Source organism: Sardina pilchardus, chromosome 15 (assembly GCF_963854185.1).
Source record: "Sardina pilchardus chromosome 15, fSarPil1.1, whole genome shotgun sequence".
In the NCBI taxonomy this organism is placed as follows: domain Eukaryota; kingdom Metazoa; phylum Chordata; class Actinopteri; order Clupeiformes; family Clupeidae; genus Sardina; species Sardina pilchardus.
In genome coordinates this window covers 3,573,795-3,591,212 of record NC_085008.1, presented here as the reverse complement: position 1 = coordinate 3,591,212, position 17,418 = coordinate 3,573,795, and the positions used below count along the sequence as shown (strand labels likewise).

At 44.6% G+C, this 17,418-nt stretch overlaps 1 long non-coding RNA gene across 1 annotated transcript in view; it reads left to right on the top strand.

The window, feature by feature from the left end:
* Positions 1–2,556: 2,556 nt before the first annotated feature.
* LOC134102762 (uncharacterized) overlaps positions 2,557–17,418 on the top strand; it is a 28,629-nt gene continuing 13,767 nt past the window's right edge. Inside the window, exons 1-2 of the long non-coding RNA XR_009941547.1 lie at positions 2,557–2,753; positions 4,994–5,040. This is a non-coding gene — a long non-coding RNA (uncharacterized LOC134102762). The remainder of the gene's footprint in view (positions 2,754–4,993; positions 5,041–17,418) is intronic.

The window sequence follows — 17,418 nt, the reverse complement described above, 5'->3', positions numbered from 1 at the left end:
TATGATCATCCCCAGTGAGAGCCGAAATGCAGCTGCCTCGCCCCTAATGAGATTTAACGGCCCACAATACCTCATAAACAGCTCCCATATGGAGAATTATATGCTTCATGCAAGGGATATGATTGGTGTTTAGGGTGGGGTGGGTTGTTTTGGTGCGGTTGGTGGTTGTAGGGATAGGGGGGTTGCAGGGGTAGTTGCTTGCGGTTTGCCAAGCCTTCCTTTGTGCATCTGCAACCCCAAGGGTGTCTTTATGCCACACTAAAGGTGGCCACTTATTATTTTGTCATGTTTGAGTCATGGCTGCCGAGTAGTATGGTCTAAACCTGCGTCTTGCAAAAAACATAAACAGTGAGAAAATAAGAGATGGACTTGAAGAGGAAAATCTGAGGTGTTTTTTTTTTTTTTTTTTCAACTGGTCATGCAAGACCGTGTTTGTGCCCAAGGTTTTCTCATTGGACTCCTTTGCTGGCAAATAGAGAACTGTAATTTTGGAAAGGGCATATTATAAGTCCAAGACACAGGGGCGGCTATGTGGTACCAGTGGTGTACGTCTGTATTTCTGTGCGTCTCTGTCTACTTGTGGGAGTGTGTTTGGGGAGGGGTGCTGTGTCTTGGGGTGTAAATGAATGTGTTTGTGTGTGTGTGCGTGTGTATGTTTATGTCTTGTGAATGTGTGTAGTTAGGCATGCGCAAGCGTGCGTCTCCTTGTGTGTGAGTATGAGTGTGAGCGTGTGTGTGTGTGTGTGTGTGTGTGTGTTTGTTTGCACGCACATGGTCAGGGACACGGTGTCTGAATTTGGTTATTGTGCTCTCTCTGTGCCACAGTGAGCGGAGCATGGCAGAGCAGCCAGCTGTGACGAGAACGCAGACAGAAACGGACTGTATCCCACAGCCGCGCCGGCGGACAACACTACGCGTGTTTGTGTCGCACGCTGAAGACATCTTTTGTATGAGATATGTATGCTCTTTGTGAGGCTGCCAGGATAAGAAAGGCAGAGAAAGAGAGAGAGCGAGAGAGAGAGAGAGAAAGAAAAAAGATAGGGAGAGAAAGGGAGAGAGACAGAGAGCTAGAGCAAGCCTTTTTTGCATGATAATGCCACGCCTGGGCTGCCGAGATGGTCATGTGACAGCGGGGCTCAAAAGCTGCAAAGACGGGGAATGACAGAGGTGGCCTCTCATGCCGTCCGTGCTCCTCGTCTCCTCCTCGCCGTTTTTCGGCTGCTCTTGGTCTTCTCTCGTCCTCTCTCTCCTCTCTTGTCTTCCATCCCTCTGATCCTCCTCTCATTTGCCTCCTCTTGCCAGTCTATCTCTGCCGCTGTCCTTTCATTCCATCTTCTCTCTACCCCTTCTGCTTTGATCTCCTCTCTCAGGCTCTTCTTCAGAGAACAAGCCTGTCACTGTGCCACCTCTAAGCCCTCATTTCCCTGCTTCAGTCGATCATAACAGTCAATCGCCAAATGTCATGTTTTCTTTCTGAGGACCTTAAGCAGCGGATGGATTTCTCTCTCCTTTGTGTCTCACTGCATATTTTTGTTTTGTTTTGTGGGTATGTTTAATTAAAGAGTGTTACTTGCTGTTTCTGTTTTGAAGAAGAGGGGAAAAATCCATTTCAAAGGCACACACATTGCCATTATGCTAGGGAGGCCATATTGGTTACATGACTCGCCTGTGGTTGTACTGTGTGATACATGCCTGTTCTACATGTAGTTAAACTCAGAAATGCACACACCCCAGGGAAGCTCAGAGAGCCAGAAAAAAAGAATAAATAAGATTATTAAGGGCGCAAGTTTGCTTCTCAGATTAGATTTTTTTTCACTAAGGCCTGTCAACTCACATTAGTGACTGACAAGTGTGCAATGGCGATCCTGTGCTTGTGACATGTACTCAGTTTCTCATTATATAATCGAACACAGGCGAGGGCAGATGCTACCCAGGGCTCAACACTTCCCTCCAGTGCCAGAAAAAGAAACTGCATGTGTTCTTATCTTATTTTCATTACCAGAATGTAATGCCTGACAATTACTCATCAACAATTTGATTTGAAAATAAAAATTAATATCAGTCTTAATGACATCGCTGTAGAGTCTCTGTTGCTGTTAGTGACAAAACAGCCACACAGAAAAAACAGACAGCTCAAACTGCAACACCAGCCAGCGTCAACATTTAGTTTGTTGGATTATCTTGGCAGGGGTCGAATTTGTTTTGGAGAACTAAGGTTTTCTGTGGGTAGCAGTGTCAACTACTGTATGCTTGTCCTCACAAATCCAGGGAGAAAGATTAATTATGAAGTGTTGCCATGTGGAAAATAATTACATGCTTTACTTATTCATTGGAAATGTTTTTATAAGAGTGTACAACAACATCATTATCTTCACATGATTCAATATTTACTGTAACTATAACTGTATTTATTGCCTTGAAAGCATATGTTTCTTGGCACAAGTGAATACTGTAACAAACTATGAATCCTGGCATTTGGATTAGGAATAGGCCTATCATGGTTTTTTTCTGTGGTCCATCTAGTGTCAAAGGTCAAACGGTTACTGAGGCCTCGTTGATTCCATTGAAGTGTTTTTCGTGATTTCCCGTTTGCCTCCTCTACTTTGAATGCAGACCTATAACGTTGACAAAGTATTGTTCACTTTTTCTCAGAGCCGTTATCGCGGTCGTCGAGGTTAGTTTCTTTTCGCAAAAACAGTTTTAAGTCTCTCTCAAATACGGAGAACCAGCTCGTGCAAAGTCTCATCAAAATGGTAAGATTTCTTGGAAAACTAATGTTAACGTCCTTATCTTTCCCCTTGTGACAGGAGAGAAAGGCGGCCAAATCGTAGCCAGTAGGCCTATGTCTAGGCCTATATTGCACATTTCTCATTAAATATCCTATGATAAAACATGACAATTTGTGTAGTGTATACATTTAGAAAACGTTAACGTTAGATTAATTCATTTGAACTGCTGACCTACCTTAGACGAAGGAGGAGTTCTTCACAGCCATTGACTTGAAATGAATGATGTCTTTAGGCTAGTTATGATGAGCCAGCATTCCTGTTCAGAAGTTTGCGGCCGTGACTGCAGGTTGCAGTGAGAACAGTAAGACTGGAGTGATTTGGGAAGATTTTAAATGAACTGTGTACGATAGGCCTATAAAGACGTTTTAATTTTTTGGAAGCGCCAGAATTTGTGCGACGTTGTCAATAGCGCGTGACACAGCCTAGGTGTACAAACTAAGTTATAAACTTAAGCAAGTGCTCAATCACGTTCCACAGTCAACATGCATTTCCCGCTCACCGGGTGGGGTGGGTGACTGACTGACTGACTGACTGACTGACTGACTGACTGACTGACTGACTGACTGACTGACTGACTGTATTGTAGATGTCCACTAGGGGGAAACATACACCATACAATAACTTATATCGAGGTCTTCCTCATATTCTATCAGTCTCCCAGATCTAGGCATTTACATTTTAAGGCGAACAACTTGCCTGCAAACTGTTTCTCTTTCTAACTTGACCCATTTCATTTTATCTCCCATCTTTGTTACATCTTCTGTCTCTATCTTTGTTACAGATATTCATTACAATACAGTGTTCCTCAAATCAACATCACATCCTGTATAGTTTTTGGTAAATTGTTGTGAAGGCAGCACAACAGAGTAGGTTTAGCTTTGATGTGAGATGGTGAAACAAATGGATGACATGTCTCATGTGGCGATTCGGCCCTTAACCCATTCCCTCCTCCTCAGTGTGACAGCGCTAAATTACAGTAAATGATAGTTACCCTGCCTACAAATTGATTTGACCCCAATGAGAATCTCTGCCCTGATGAACCTATGATATGCCCCTCCTAAACAGGGAGAAGGGAGCCCCAGAACATATGGGGCACATTGGGTGTGTGTGTGTGTGTGTGTGTGTGTGTGTGTGTGTGTGTGTGTGTGTGTGTGTGTGTGTGGTGTGTGTGTGCATGTGTGCGCATGTGCCTTCTGTCCAAGAGAAGCTGACTTAAGAGAAGCAGTCCAGCACTTTATAGCCATGTTATACTGGCTGAACAGGCACCTTATACACTCTGAGAGCAGGCTCAAGATCACAGGGGTTATGGTAACCCCCCCACAGCCCACATTTTACTGCAAATAGCACAGCTGGGTCACCAGCCATCTGGATAAGACTGTCAACAACCTTTCAGATATCTGAATTCTGTCAGGTTGTGTTCAGTCTAGTTCACTGAGGTTGTGAGGTGACGCTATGAAATACTGTTTGATAGTAAGGAGTAAGGCCTTGCAGAGTTTTGGTGCAGTGAGGTGTAGGCTATGTGAGAGAGTGTGTGTGTGTGTGTGTGTGTGTGTGTGTGGTGGGAGGGTGGGACACTGCACAGAAGTGATGGGGGGAGGGGGGGGGGTTGTTGACCTGCCGGTGACCCCCATCCCGGGGTCAGGAGAGTCAGTTTTCTAATTTGGAGCGGGTGGCAGGTCTGAGGAATGCGGGGAGGTGTCTTATTAGCACCTAATGGTGCAAGGGGCCAATCTCCTTGTTCCAAAACACTGAGCCTACCTGCAGTAGAGGTGATTTACGGGGTCCGCAGGCCCATTCCGCGTCTGAGGGATGGACGCTTTTATCTCTCTGATATGTCTCCTCGGAGCAGATTGAGGGAGGCCGCCACCCCCGTGGCTGATGAAACCCATGGCGATGCTGAATGTGAAATGTAATTTTATTATAAACACAGCTGAGAGCCACATCCCACTGGGCAGGTTAGGGAAAATCATATTAAAAAGTAGGAATTGTCATATATTCTTCCCCCATTTTTAGTGGATGTGGGGCAAGACCTTTGAAATGTCTGCTTTTTAGCTGTGTGTAATTTTAGAAATTACTTTTCATGGAAATGAAATAACCTTAAAAGCAACGACTGGTGAGGTCAGGAGAGAATTTTTAGAGACATTCATTGAAATATTTTTTTTTTGGAATCAGACATTTTATTGAGTCAGTCTGTCTTTTTGTAGGCCCATTCTGTGATCTCATACCAGCAGACAGAATACGACCAGTGACGGTAAGGATATTTAAATCTTTTCACACATTTTCTGTGACTAACCCCAGCAGAATTTCCTCATACCTATACTGCTCTTTTATAAGAAACATCAGTGCACTGTAATTTTGAGTGTTATTCATATATGCACTAGGTGGCAGTACAGTGCTTGAGACTGATGCCCCATATATAGACTTGGCTCTGAGTTTGTTTTATTAGTACACACAGTTTTATTACTTAAACTAGATATTCAATCAAAAGTTTACTGAAACCCCATTTGGCTGAAAACCAGAGTGGTGCAGAGTGGTGCTCCATATTTAAGGAGTCCATTTCTGACGTACGGCTTCCTCACGCCTGAGCCATCTAAGGAACAATCACCTGGTCCTAGTCATTCACAGCCGGCGTAACTAAAATAGCCTCTCTGTAACAAAGCCATTGTTATTTATGTCACCCAGTGAGCCATGCTAAGGAACGGTGATTAGTCACTCCACGCACAGTGCTTTTAAGGAGGTCCTTCTTTGGCCAGCCATGCTTCTAGATCTTTCCAGAGGTGGCTGCCAATCAAAGGGGGCCCTCGGGTGCCAGTGCTGACATCGCAATGTGTTCATTAATGACAATGCACTTCTAAATGGTGTTAAATTAGCAACTGACAAATGTCAGTTTTACAAGGCACAGAGACACCCGATCCGCATATTTTTTCCAGGGCACAGCCTTTGACTTGTGGATTAGTGCTTTCTTAGGAACATTGTTCCAGGTTCACTGTGTGGAGAATCTCTGTGTGACCTGCTGTACGTGCCAGTCATGGCAGCTAAAGCTATAGGCAATAGTATAAGGTCCCCCTGCTTGACCAGTGATCGTATATCTGAACGTGTCCACCGCGGAGAACTCTGGGTCAGGTGTGGATCAATGATGGCAATAGCCAATGCCTATGAGCAGACCCTTAAAAGCCTCTAATCTAAGATCTATGGCGACTAACATCGGAGCAGATCAGACAAGGCGATTCGGCAGAATGCATTAGCATAGGTCAGCATACAGCAGCCACTCAGTAATTTTGATTAGATGATCAGATCAAAATTAAAGCGGGAGTCCTGGGGGGCTTTGCTAAAATGGTCTGATCCATTTTTTATTGTTCCGTACTGTATATTTATGTTCTTTAATTGCCCATCTAAATTAATTATGTTACACAATAAAAAAGCTCCAGGCTTTCAAATGAATGCTAAATGAGCCTGTCATCCTTCAAATATTTAAATGGTGTCTGTCTCTCTCCCTTGCTCTCTCTCTCGTTTTCTCGCTCTCTCTCTTTCTGTTTCCCTGTTTGTCTGTCTGACTTGGACAGCCAGGTAGTTAGACAGTTGTACAAGCCAGCTGATTTGTACAGTGAGTGCAAACTCCTGAAACTGCACTCATTATTTTGCATTTCATTTGATGGAGCAAATTCCCAGTGCAAAGATTCTTCTCTATAATGCAGAGCTGGCGTAAAATATTCCCCTTATAGATTCTTCCAGCTGCACTTGACAAGGGGGAAATGATTTTCTGCCTGCTTACCCCGACACCCTGCTTATAAGCATAGATGTATACAGCATGATCGTATCAAATTCAGGCATGAAATTAAAAATGAAGAAGCATCTTCAAATTAAGCCCCACGCCTCCACAAGTAGAAGATTCTCTGTCAGCGACTGGAGGCACATAAAGGCATTTATTCAAAAACAAAAACATTCATGCATACTTCTATTGCAGGGAGCACGCATGCACAGACAGACATACACACACACACACACACACTCACACACATACACTGTACACACGGATACACGCTCACAAACATCACAAGCAAAAAAAAAGGACTGCAGGTGGAAATTCTGGTTAATATTTGACTTTCGTCCTGGGAAACAAATTCCGCAAACATTTGTTATGTTTTGCAAGCAGCACTCATTATCATTTTCAAAGGCAGTGGCGTACAGTTGCTTGTCAATGTGTGCTCACTGCTCACCCCCTCCCTCTGCCTGGGATAATTAATGAGGTCCCATTAATCACCTTTGGTCTGATTTATGGTGTGATAGTGTTGAGGTGCTCAGCTGTTACCACACACATGAGCAACTTCATTATTCCCTTTTGAGCTGTGTTCCAACAGTCAGTTCTTTTGTTTGTGCTGTTCTGAATCGTAAGACAAATAACATTACACATACACACACACACACACATACCACACACAAACACATACACCACACACATACACACACACACACCTGCAAACACACACACACAAACACACACATATGCACACACACACACACACTCTCTCTCTCTCTTTCGCTCTCTCTCTCTCTCTCTCTCTCTCTCTTTCTCTCTCTCTCTTGGGTGCTCTGCACTACTTGTCTGGTTATCATTGCTGGACTACAAATGCACATATCACACCAGCCTCGGAAGTTTCACAGGCATGAAATGTTTCGGTAGAATCAGACAACTCCAATCTAATATGTTACTGAACAGCCGTTTCAAGCCCGCTACATGTCCTTTCATTTATACCTAAAAGTGTGTGAGAAATATCTTGTATTGCTACCATCTTTATTCACAGACATTCCACTTGCAGTTCATAAATTAGTAATACTAGTGGTGGTGGTGGTAGTAGTGATATTGTCCCTTATGCTGATCTTGTGCTAATGCTGAACTTAAAAATAGAGACATACTTAAAACAATTTATTAACATTAGCCATTTCATTACCTCACATACAGTATCCAGTCAGGCTCTTTGATATGAGCACGGGTAGTGCCTGCCACAACAAAAGAAATGTACAATAAACAATTAACTGCATTTCCATGATCATTGACCTCTTTTCCTGATGCACAAAAAGGTCGCGATTATTATTACCCTCTTTGCAGACACAATGAAAACGATCCAAACTCCGTATTGAATTACCCGGTCAATGTCTACACTTTGTTCCCCTTTGTGCTCTGCTGTTTGCTGTGTGGGTCTCGGCTGCCTTGGATCCTCTCAGCTGTGCGGATGGGAGAGTTTGCGTGAGATCCATCGGTGCATGTGTCACCCCCAGTCTTTCACACACACACACACACGCACACACACACACACACACACACACACACACACACACACACACACATACACACATACACACACAACACCCACACACACACACACACACACACACACACACACACACACACGCAAACCCCAGTGAACCTCGTCTGACTGGGCCTTTGATTTGAAGTGCCACCAGACCCCATAGTCCACTTCCTGACACAGGATCGGAGCGAAAGGGCCCTGCCACAAAACAGTATTAATTACCACTTGGCAGGAACCGCTTTGAACTGGCCTCTGTGTGGATGGACCTGTCTGTGCATCTGCACTGTGTGTGTGTGTGTGTGTTTGTGTGGCTGTGTGTGTGGCTATGTGTGTTTCAGAGAGTGTGTGTGTGCGTGAGGGTCCGCGTGTGTGGGTGTGTGGCTGTGCGTGTATGTGCGCGAGGGTCCGTGTGTGTGCCTGTTTGTGTGTGTCATGCATTCGGATGCATTTTATGTTTATTTTGTTTCTGCCGATCCTGTCTTCCTCTCTTCTTCATTCTTTCTTTCCCAGTGTTTTTTGTTTCTCTTTCTTTCTCTCCTTTATTTTGCTTTAATGAGATATAGGATATGCGCGGAACACTGTCGAACTTGAAAGGATCAGTCACCGGTGGCACACAGTGCTGATGCATCAAGGATAACACCTTTCCCCCTGAAAAAGAGAGGAGGGGGGGGAAAAATCCGCCAACTCAGGAGGCCAATTAACACCTCCACAATGAGGGTCAGAAAGGAGTTTAAGATTTCTCCCCTGTGGTCCAGGAGCTCGCTCTTTTTCTATCACCCTCTCTCTCTCTCTTCCCCTTTTTCTCTCTCTCTCTCTCTCTCTCTCCCTCCCTCTCTCTCTCTCTCTCTCTCTCGCTCTCTCTCTCTCTCTCTCTCTCTCTCTATCTCCCCCTCTCTCTGAGGCCGGGGCTCTGCTCTGCAGGATGCCCCCGGAGTGCATGGAGGAGAATCACCAAACAAGACGCTCCCAGGTACGGCCAATCCACTGGGTAATTACCTCAGTCCACCGGCGATCGAACCCCTCCCCCCCCCACCCCCCCCCCCCCCCCGGACTCCGTTTTCTTTTTTATTCCTCCCCCTTTTGTCTATTTTAACCCACCTCAGCACCCCCACTGCAGCACACATGGGTCGAGTCACATGAATGAAATACTAAATGCCCCCCGGACCACTGAGCTGTGTGTTTATCCGAGGGCCTCATTATGAACTTAGGGGGTGGAGGTGAGCAGAGGTGTTTACCAGCGTAAGGCAATTAACATGCCTTTCAAACACGACCGAATGCATATTCATACAATCAAATATGCAGCTCAAATAAACACAAGCTAATGAAGAGCAGGTGGAATTGGCATGTGTGAATGGCGGCAGGTTTCATTGATATGGAAGGCTGGACAGCTTTTTGTTGAGGAGACCTGAAGGTCCATCAGAGACTCCCAATCACTTAGCGCCCCAAGGGAGCGCCTTTTTGTCTAATTTGCTGATTTTTGTAGAAGGTTTGTTATATTGTGATTTTACTGAATTATGTGTTTGGGGAGCTGCTTGAGTGTGTGTGCTAGCCTAGCGTTTGTGTGTGTCTCTGAAGTCCATAGTGAGAGTTGTGGTCATAACACTTCTAAATACTTTTACATTATTTATTTATTTTTTGATGTAGCTCTCCTACGCTGAGCTCCTAATCCATAGAATGAACATCTCTGTCCATTATTCCAATGAGAAATTGCGAAATTCCCATTAGAAAATTATTTGTATATTTCCAGTATATGGTCAAAATGTACTTTTCTTTTAATGGACAAGAACATAATTGAATCATCGTTTCTGCATCTCTGTATTGGTGACGTGAACACAGCAGCTTGCCCTTATAGAGAAGTGGCCCTCTGGCCTCTCAGTGCGGTTCAGTTTCCACGGGGCGCTCAAAGGCCACTTGTAGCCAAAGGGCCGCATTGCCAGAAACTCTTTTGCTCACCGTCTTCCCTTTTGTCCTTTTTGGACGGCATATAAATAAGACACTAGGGAATGTACGGGCCAGCGTAACGGGGAGGCAAGTGCAGGCAACAGCAGGGGTCGTCATCCATCACAGGGTGGCCGCGACAAGCCGCCTGTCGACCGGCCGCTCACTGCAAAGGCGAGGCGTGTGCGTGTGTCTGTTTGTGCGAGTGTGTGTTTGTGTTTGAGGAAGGGTGTGGGGGCGAGGTGGGGTGGGGGCGGTGTGGGGGCAAGAAACCTGAGCTGTTACAAGACAGACACATGCTACCTTCCAAAATAACAATGGACTCCTGTGATAGGCACTGCCTGTTGTCTGTACCGGGGGGCCAGGGGGGGTTGACAGGGTGTGTGTGTGTGTGTGTGTGTGTGTGGGGAGAGGGGGGTTTTGCTGTGTGAGATGGGGGACAGTTCCAACAGGCACGCGGCATCTGACATTGTTATGTGCGGCAGCTAGGGTGTAGCGTTACCTTCTTGGCTGCACTTTTAGAATCCAGCCACGCCGCGACACTCTGTTATTTTTCTTCTCTCTTTCTTTCTGGCTCTCTCGCTCTCTCTCTTTTTAAAGCGGGACAAACACTAAAGATAATCGCAAGTGACAACTTCAGGAGTGTGTCCCAGTGCTTTGTCTTGCCCGGGCTCGCCGCTGGCCATAAAAGACATGCCTCCCCGAGGGCCGCCAGTGTAACTGACACCTCGAAAAGAGAGAATTATTCCCTGCGCATTCGGTGCAGCAGCAGCAGCAGCCCCTGTGCCTCAGAAGCGGCCATACACGGCCACCAGGGCATGCCGCCGTCGCCGTCGCCAGGCCGCTCCGAACGTGTCCCTCTGGAAAGAGTAACGGCTGAGTGCATGAGCGGATTCCATCTGCCGCTCCTGTTTCGCCACGTGCTCCGCTTATGGGACATTTAATTGCTCTGTAAAAATTCTTGAATCACTGTGCACTCCCCTCTTTTTAATGGCATTACATAGATGAAGGAAAAGGGAAATATTACATTGTGAAGTCAGTTATTATTCTTTTTTTTTTTTGTCATTACACCAATGGCTTTTCATAGAGAGCATCCATTTTCACTAAACCAGCTGTTAATCCTTACAGTAAACACCAAAATAGATGAAAATAAAAAGTGAAAGGGCAGAATCGGAAAACATGCCCTCCCATTTTTATGGATATGACCCTTTAACCGGCAACTAATTCCTGTGTATTTACATTGTAATAACATGAATGAGAGAATTTTATTCAGGATTGCAATGTGTTCAGCTATTTCACTACAACACAAGGAGTCCACTAAAAAATGAAATGGCAAAATAATTTTTAAAAGTGCCTCACAGATTATTATGTTCATTACATGAGTTCATATTACCACAGTAAAGGTTATATTTATTTGAACAATGCTATTCACGGTTTCACATATTTCCAGAGGAAATGAATTGTCATTTAGTATCTATCCAAAAACTCTTAAAAACACGATCATAAACCGTTTTACAAGTGCATGGTCTATAAAGCCTTATAATTACTGAATTAATACAGTGTTATATATGGTATTTGAAATTCATCCTTACATGCAACAGTAGGTCTTGTAATTTACTGATATTCAGAATTACAATGCACATTTGCACATGGGATTGTAAGGATTTTTATAGGATAGTAATAGACATTATGCTGAAAGCAATGATGCCTCACCAACTCTACTCCTCCGCAAATCTGTTAATTATGCATTAAAGCCGTATAGTTCACAATATCTTGTAACATTTTAGAGCTGTCATTATGAGTTTTCAAGCAAATTTATAGGGTCCTCTTAGGTCAAGAATTATGGCTCATTATGAATGTCCCTTAAATATAAACCTGAATATATTGCTACAGCTGGAGTGTGTGTGTGTGTGTCTGTGTCTATGTCTGTGTGTATGAATCAAATTAAATGGGGGTGGGGGGACCGGTGCATGAGAGTGTGTAGCTCATTGAAGTAGGGTAACCGCAAACGTGTGTGTGTGTGCGTGCATGCCATGCGTGAGTATTTGTCCATCTCACTGTCTCTCAGTCTGTCTGAGCAGGAACTGGTTTGTGTTTCGGGGCCGGGGGGGGGGGGGGGGGGGGTGGTTGTGAGAGAGTGGAAGCGGGTAGTTTAGGGTCCCCCAGTGCTGGGCTGCAGAAGTCCCTCCAGCTGCTCACAGTGCCCATAGATTTACAGGTGCCACTGACCCTTTCATCAGAGGAAGTCTACTCAGCCGGCTGTTCCTTCTTTTTTTCTTCACCTCCCTTTCTTCCTCTAGTTCTCCTTTTTTCGGGGGGTGGGGGGTGTGCAGGAGGAAGAGGGTGGACGCTATCTTTGATGACTCCATCGCTCTCTCCAGAAGAAGAAAGCTGCTTATGGATGTGCCACTTGGTGCTCGTTGAGTTAGTTCCCCCCGTTCTGACTCTGAATTAAAGTTCTTTTTACTTGACCTTTCTTGGTATTTCAGTGCAGGGCTCCCTGAAGTGTCTTCTTGCCGTTTTCCAAAAAGGGACCCTTTGCACAAGAAAGTACTCTGCCCAGTAGAACAGCTCAATTGTCTTTCATATGTACTTTGAGATATCCCCAAACCTCATGTGGAACTAATGGATTCAATGCAGAACGCTGATTCTGAAGAAATCTTTTGGGGCCAGACAGGCCTCTTCTTCAGATGAGTGATGCATTTCACAGAGAACTATGCTCACTTTTATTCCCGACCTGTGGATGTTCAGACTCCACTATTAAACTGCAGGGTACCAGTGAAGAATTCGGGCCCGCTTAGACATAGAGCGGTGAGCAGTGGAGATGGAGGACGCACGCAAGAGCAAAAGAAAACCCAGTAAACAAATTAGGAAAAAGCGAACAGGAACTGGAATTTCAGCATGGAGTCTGATTTACACTGAGGCCTCTTTGAACACCATGTCCTGTTACTTGTGCTCTGGCTAAATTATCTTAACATCTTTGAGGGAAATTATCCTTTTTTTCCTCTCTTTCCGCCCAACAACCAGTAATCTGGGTTAATGCCTTGGACAGTCTTGCTTTCCATCACCCTCCAGAACCAACTGCCATCAGCAAAAGCAGACCTTATGCCTGCTGACAACCAGCCTCCAGGCCATTTAAAGCCAAAACTACACCACACAATCTTGAATACATCGTTGCAACAGTCACATTAGCCTGATTGCCTTTGGTGGCAATTTGTATCATAGAGGTCCAACACATTGGGTAAGGATTGAATCTCACTCAAGCAGGTTGAGCATATATTTTGATAACCCCGCCAAGATGGATAGCACGATAATTTATGTAAATTCTCTCTCTGGTTCTAAACCCTATATGTTCCACCCATTAGTCCTAATTGATTGATCCCCAAAGAGACATCATGAACTTCTAAACCAGGGGTCAGTGGCTCTAGCTGAAGAAAATGGGACGTTTTCTTTTTTCTAATCCTTCCTCTTGATGGGATCAAGGTCTTATTGACCTGCAGTGTCCATTACAAGGAAAATGAATTTGTTGAATATGAAAACACTATTAAAAAAGTGAGACACGGGGGTGAAGAGAGGCCAATACGTGTATTGATCAGAGGTCGCACACTTACCAGGCCAAGCGCTAAACGCTAACACAGCTGGATGCTGCCATATTATCTATGCATACCAATCAAATACAGCTACTGCCCCATCTAAATCATTTGAAGTAGTCTATATTCCTTTATCACCATAACAGGCAGGAAAAAGGTGTGTGAGAGAGAGAGAGAGAGAAAGCAAGAGAGAGCAAGAGAGAGAGAGAGAGACATGTATGAGCTTTGACTTCCTTAATAAGGGAGTCATGTTTAATGAGTGGGAAAGACTACTCAAGCGTAAGAGGCCTCAGCCAAGCAGCACCATTATATTAGTGATGAATGAAACCTAATGGAGAGTGTGAAACACTGGAGCCCACGCAGGAGGGGATGTTCTAAATGAAGAGGTTTAACCTGTTCACTCGGTTTTTTTTCTATCTTTGCTTTTTTTCTCTTGACTACATAAAATGCTGCCCATTAACTCTGTTAACTGATTTCAGGGCTTGCCAGAGACATTATGTTACAGAGTATTATGACTGCTATCACAAAAGAAACCACTATCGCTGTCAGTCATTAACTACTACTGTTCTGCTGAAGAAGCAGGGTCTATAAAAAAACCTCTTTCTACGCACTGATCATGAAGGGAAAACCATTCAAACTAACTCCTAAACGTGGCCGATCTTATGGAGCTGCCACAGCTCATTAAAAGCACGGCAACATTCCATATAAAAATCATCATTTTTTGACATAGTTTGCTGTTGAACGTGTGCTGTTTATCCCGATAAGGACCTTGAAATGGACATATTAGAGAGAGCATGTGAGAATGAGGCCTGGCAGACAACAACTGTGCTGTGATGAACTGAGAGGCTTCTCTCTTGTAAACAGTTGCATAATTCCGTCTGTTTCTGCAGCCGATGGCCGCTCAAGTCCTATTTTTTGAACAGGACGCATAAGTCGAATGATTCCACAAACGCCTTCAACAGTCTGACCCCAAGCGCCCTCCTTTTCTGCTGCAGGACAACAACAGAGTCCAAAGTTGCCACAAAAACATACATTCCTCGGGGGCGAGGCCCACAATTCCTTTCTTCTCCGTCCCTCTCAGGGCTCCCACCGAACGGCCACTCTCCCCCACGCTCTTCCTGCCAAACACGACGTAATGCCCACCTTCCTCCCCTCCTCTGGCGCACCTCCCCGGCTGGCCGGGCTGACCGATGGCAGCCGCGGGATCCTGGGGATGGGACGTAACCACTCTGGACACTTCCTCGGGCCCCAACTATCTGAGGCCTCTTGCGTGTTTTAAAGCGACGGGACCAGCGCATATGAAAACAAACGGCCCAGCTCGGCCCGCTTTGATCTTCGTTTCCTGACCATTATTTACGCCCGTTTCTCACGCACCTTTTTCTTTCTCTTTCACTTGATTACCAGTCACTTCCTCTGCTTTTTGCCTGACAGAGACAATACATTGTTCTGAAGTCGTAGTATTTTTTTTTTTAAAAGCAGGAAACTATAAAAGCTTTCGAGTCACTGCAGTGTCTCCTCACTGAAAGTGGAGCAGATGGTTAGTGAGGTTGGACACTGTTCAGTGCCAAAGATGAAAAAAAAATTGTCATACTTTTTTGCTTCTTTTTTTACTTGATATTTAACAGAATAACTCTCCAGTAAGTCTGGGATAAATAACCCCTGTATTTGTGTATCTAAGTGTACCAGGAGGAAGCTCAACAACAATCTGAACATCCTGCTCTTAAATCCAACCCTACTTCTGCAATTACAATGTTTGTCCTCTGAGGCACTCCTTAATTACTTAATTAAATAATCAGGCACTGCAGGTGACAAGACATTAAGATATCAATCTTGTTCTGTCATGTCTCAATAGGGCTATTAATTAAGTTAATGAACACCATGCAAAAAGCTAAACTACTCACACACAGCTCAACCTAAGACAAAATGGAAAACATTTGTCCCTTTGTCCCGAGTCAGTGATTTTCTCACAAAATCCTGAGATTCTCTTTGGATATCTCTAGTTGTAAGCATATGGAGGTGGTAGAGTAAAATGCTGAAATGGATGGTGCTGGTTTTTCAGGATAGCCAGAGAGTGAGATGGTGGCCATTAATCTCGAGGGCAGCAGTTCACCTGCACGCCTGGCCCGAGTGACCGCAGCACGTTCCCTTGACCCGCACACAGCACCAGCTCAGCAGCTGATCTGCAGGAACCGGAGGGGAAATAATCCCCAGTTTCAGTGAAATGGCCCTGGAATTGGGGCGACTCAGGTCTGTGCCAAGCACAGGAGTTGTCATTGCAGCTCTGAGCCACTGAGGGTCATTTTGATCGTCCATTTAAACAGAGTCCAAGCTGCACTTTTATGTACCATTGCAGCTATATCTTTGCCATTTTCCCCCTCTTCCTTTCATTTTTGAATGGCTGGAAAGCAAGGAATGGCGTTTTATACAGCTTATAAAAGGAAACTTTTAGTTCTCTGAAATGGCTAAGCTCTCTTGTAAAGCTCATCGTTACTGTCAAGTATTAGAGGTCCCTTTCAAGCAGTTATGCCAAAAACGCTTGTTCTCTTACACAGAGTCAAGAATGCATGAAAATGTGTCAAAGACATCGTCAAAAAGAGTAAAAATAAGGTAAACAAATAAACCCTTAAGCCCTTTTTTTGTCCTGTAAATAACTTGGCCAGACTTGAACCGGATCACTGGCCAACATGGGAATCCAAACTGAGCATCCCTATCAAGGGAGTCTGCACTTGTTCCTTGGGACATGAAAACTATTTGACTAATTAGACATCAGAGTGCCTTAAGGCAGTGGGCAAATGGAGGGGATGCCTGGCTGGCCTCCACAGATCAAAAGGGCTGGTGAGGGGGAGTGGAGGGGCATTTCACCGGCCCACGGGTGGGGGCATCTGGGGAGAGGGGTGGCAATAGCGTGTTTGAGCCGAGCAGTTGGGAGCATGATGACAGAGCGGTCTTTGGGAATTTAAGAGAAGCATGAAGTGTGCTTTTCCCTCTGGATGACAGGTCCAGGAAGGAAGGCTTTTATTTTCAAAGGCTGCCTTTTATTTATATTATATATTTTCATCGTTGGGATTTTCAAAGGGAGGTGATCTTTTTTTCTCCTACTCTACAATGTCTTCCCCAATCCCCAACAATATATTGGTTTCTACAGGAACTCACCTTTGTCTTTTTTATCATATGTTTACCACTCAAAATTATAGTACAGTTCAGAGAAATTGTAGAGTCAGAGCAGGAAATGTTGGACTGAAAATATGATATGTCATATAACAACTGATATAGATAGTAAAACAAATGTCTGTACAATCAGAAATCATCCTATGATTTCACCAACCATTTCCACTCATCTTGTGCTCAGAGCCATGACGACTGGGATCCTGCACTTATCCCTCATAAACTCAGCTGCCACACAGATTTATCAATGGACACCAAACTGGCACGCTAACTTTAGGCATCCCCACAGTACCGCTCTCCTCTCTTCCCGATTCACCCTCTTTCTCCCTAAGGTCTTGTGGGGGACGCTTACCAAGGAGTTCATTCACCATTATTGTCCAGGGACAGTAAGGAATAGATTAGTAATCTATTCATCTCTTCTGTATCATCTGGAGCTGGACAATCAGGGTCACACTGCAGCATGAACGTTTGCTGGCTACACTTTCTCACTCTCTAACACACACACAAACACACATACAGTACACACACAAACATACATACATACATACACACACACACAAACACACACACACACACACACACACACACACACACACACACACATACAGTACACACACAAACATACAT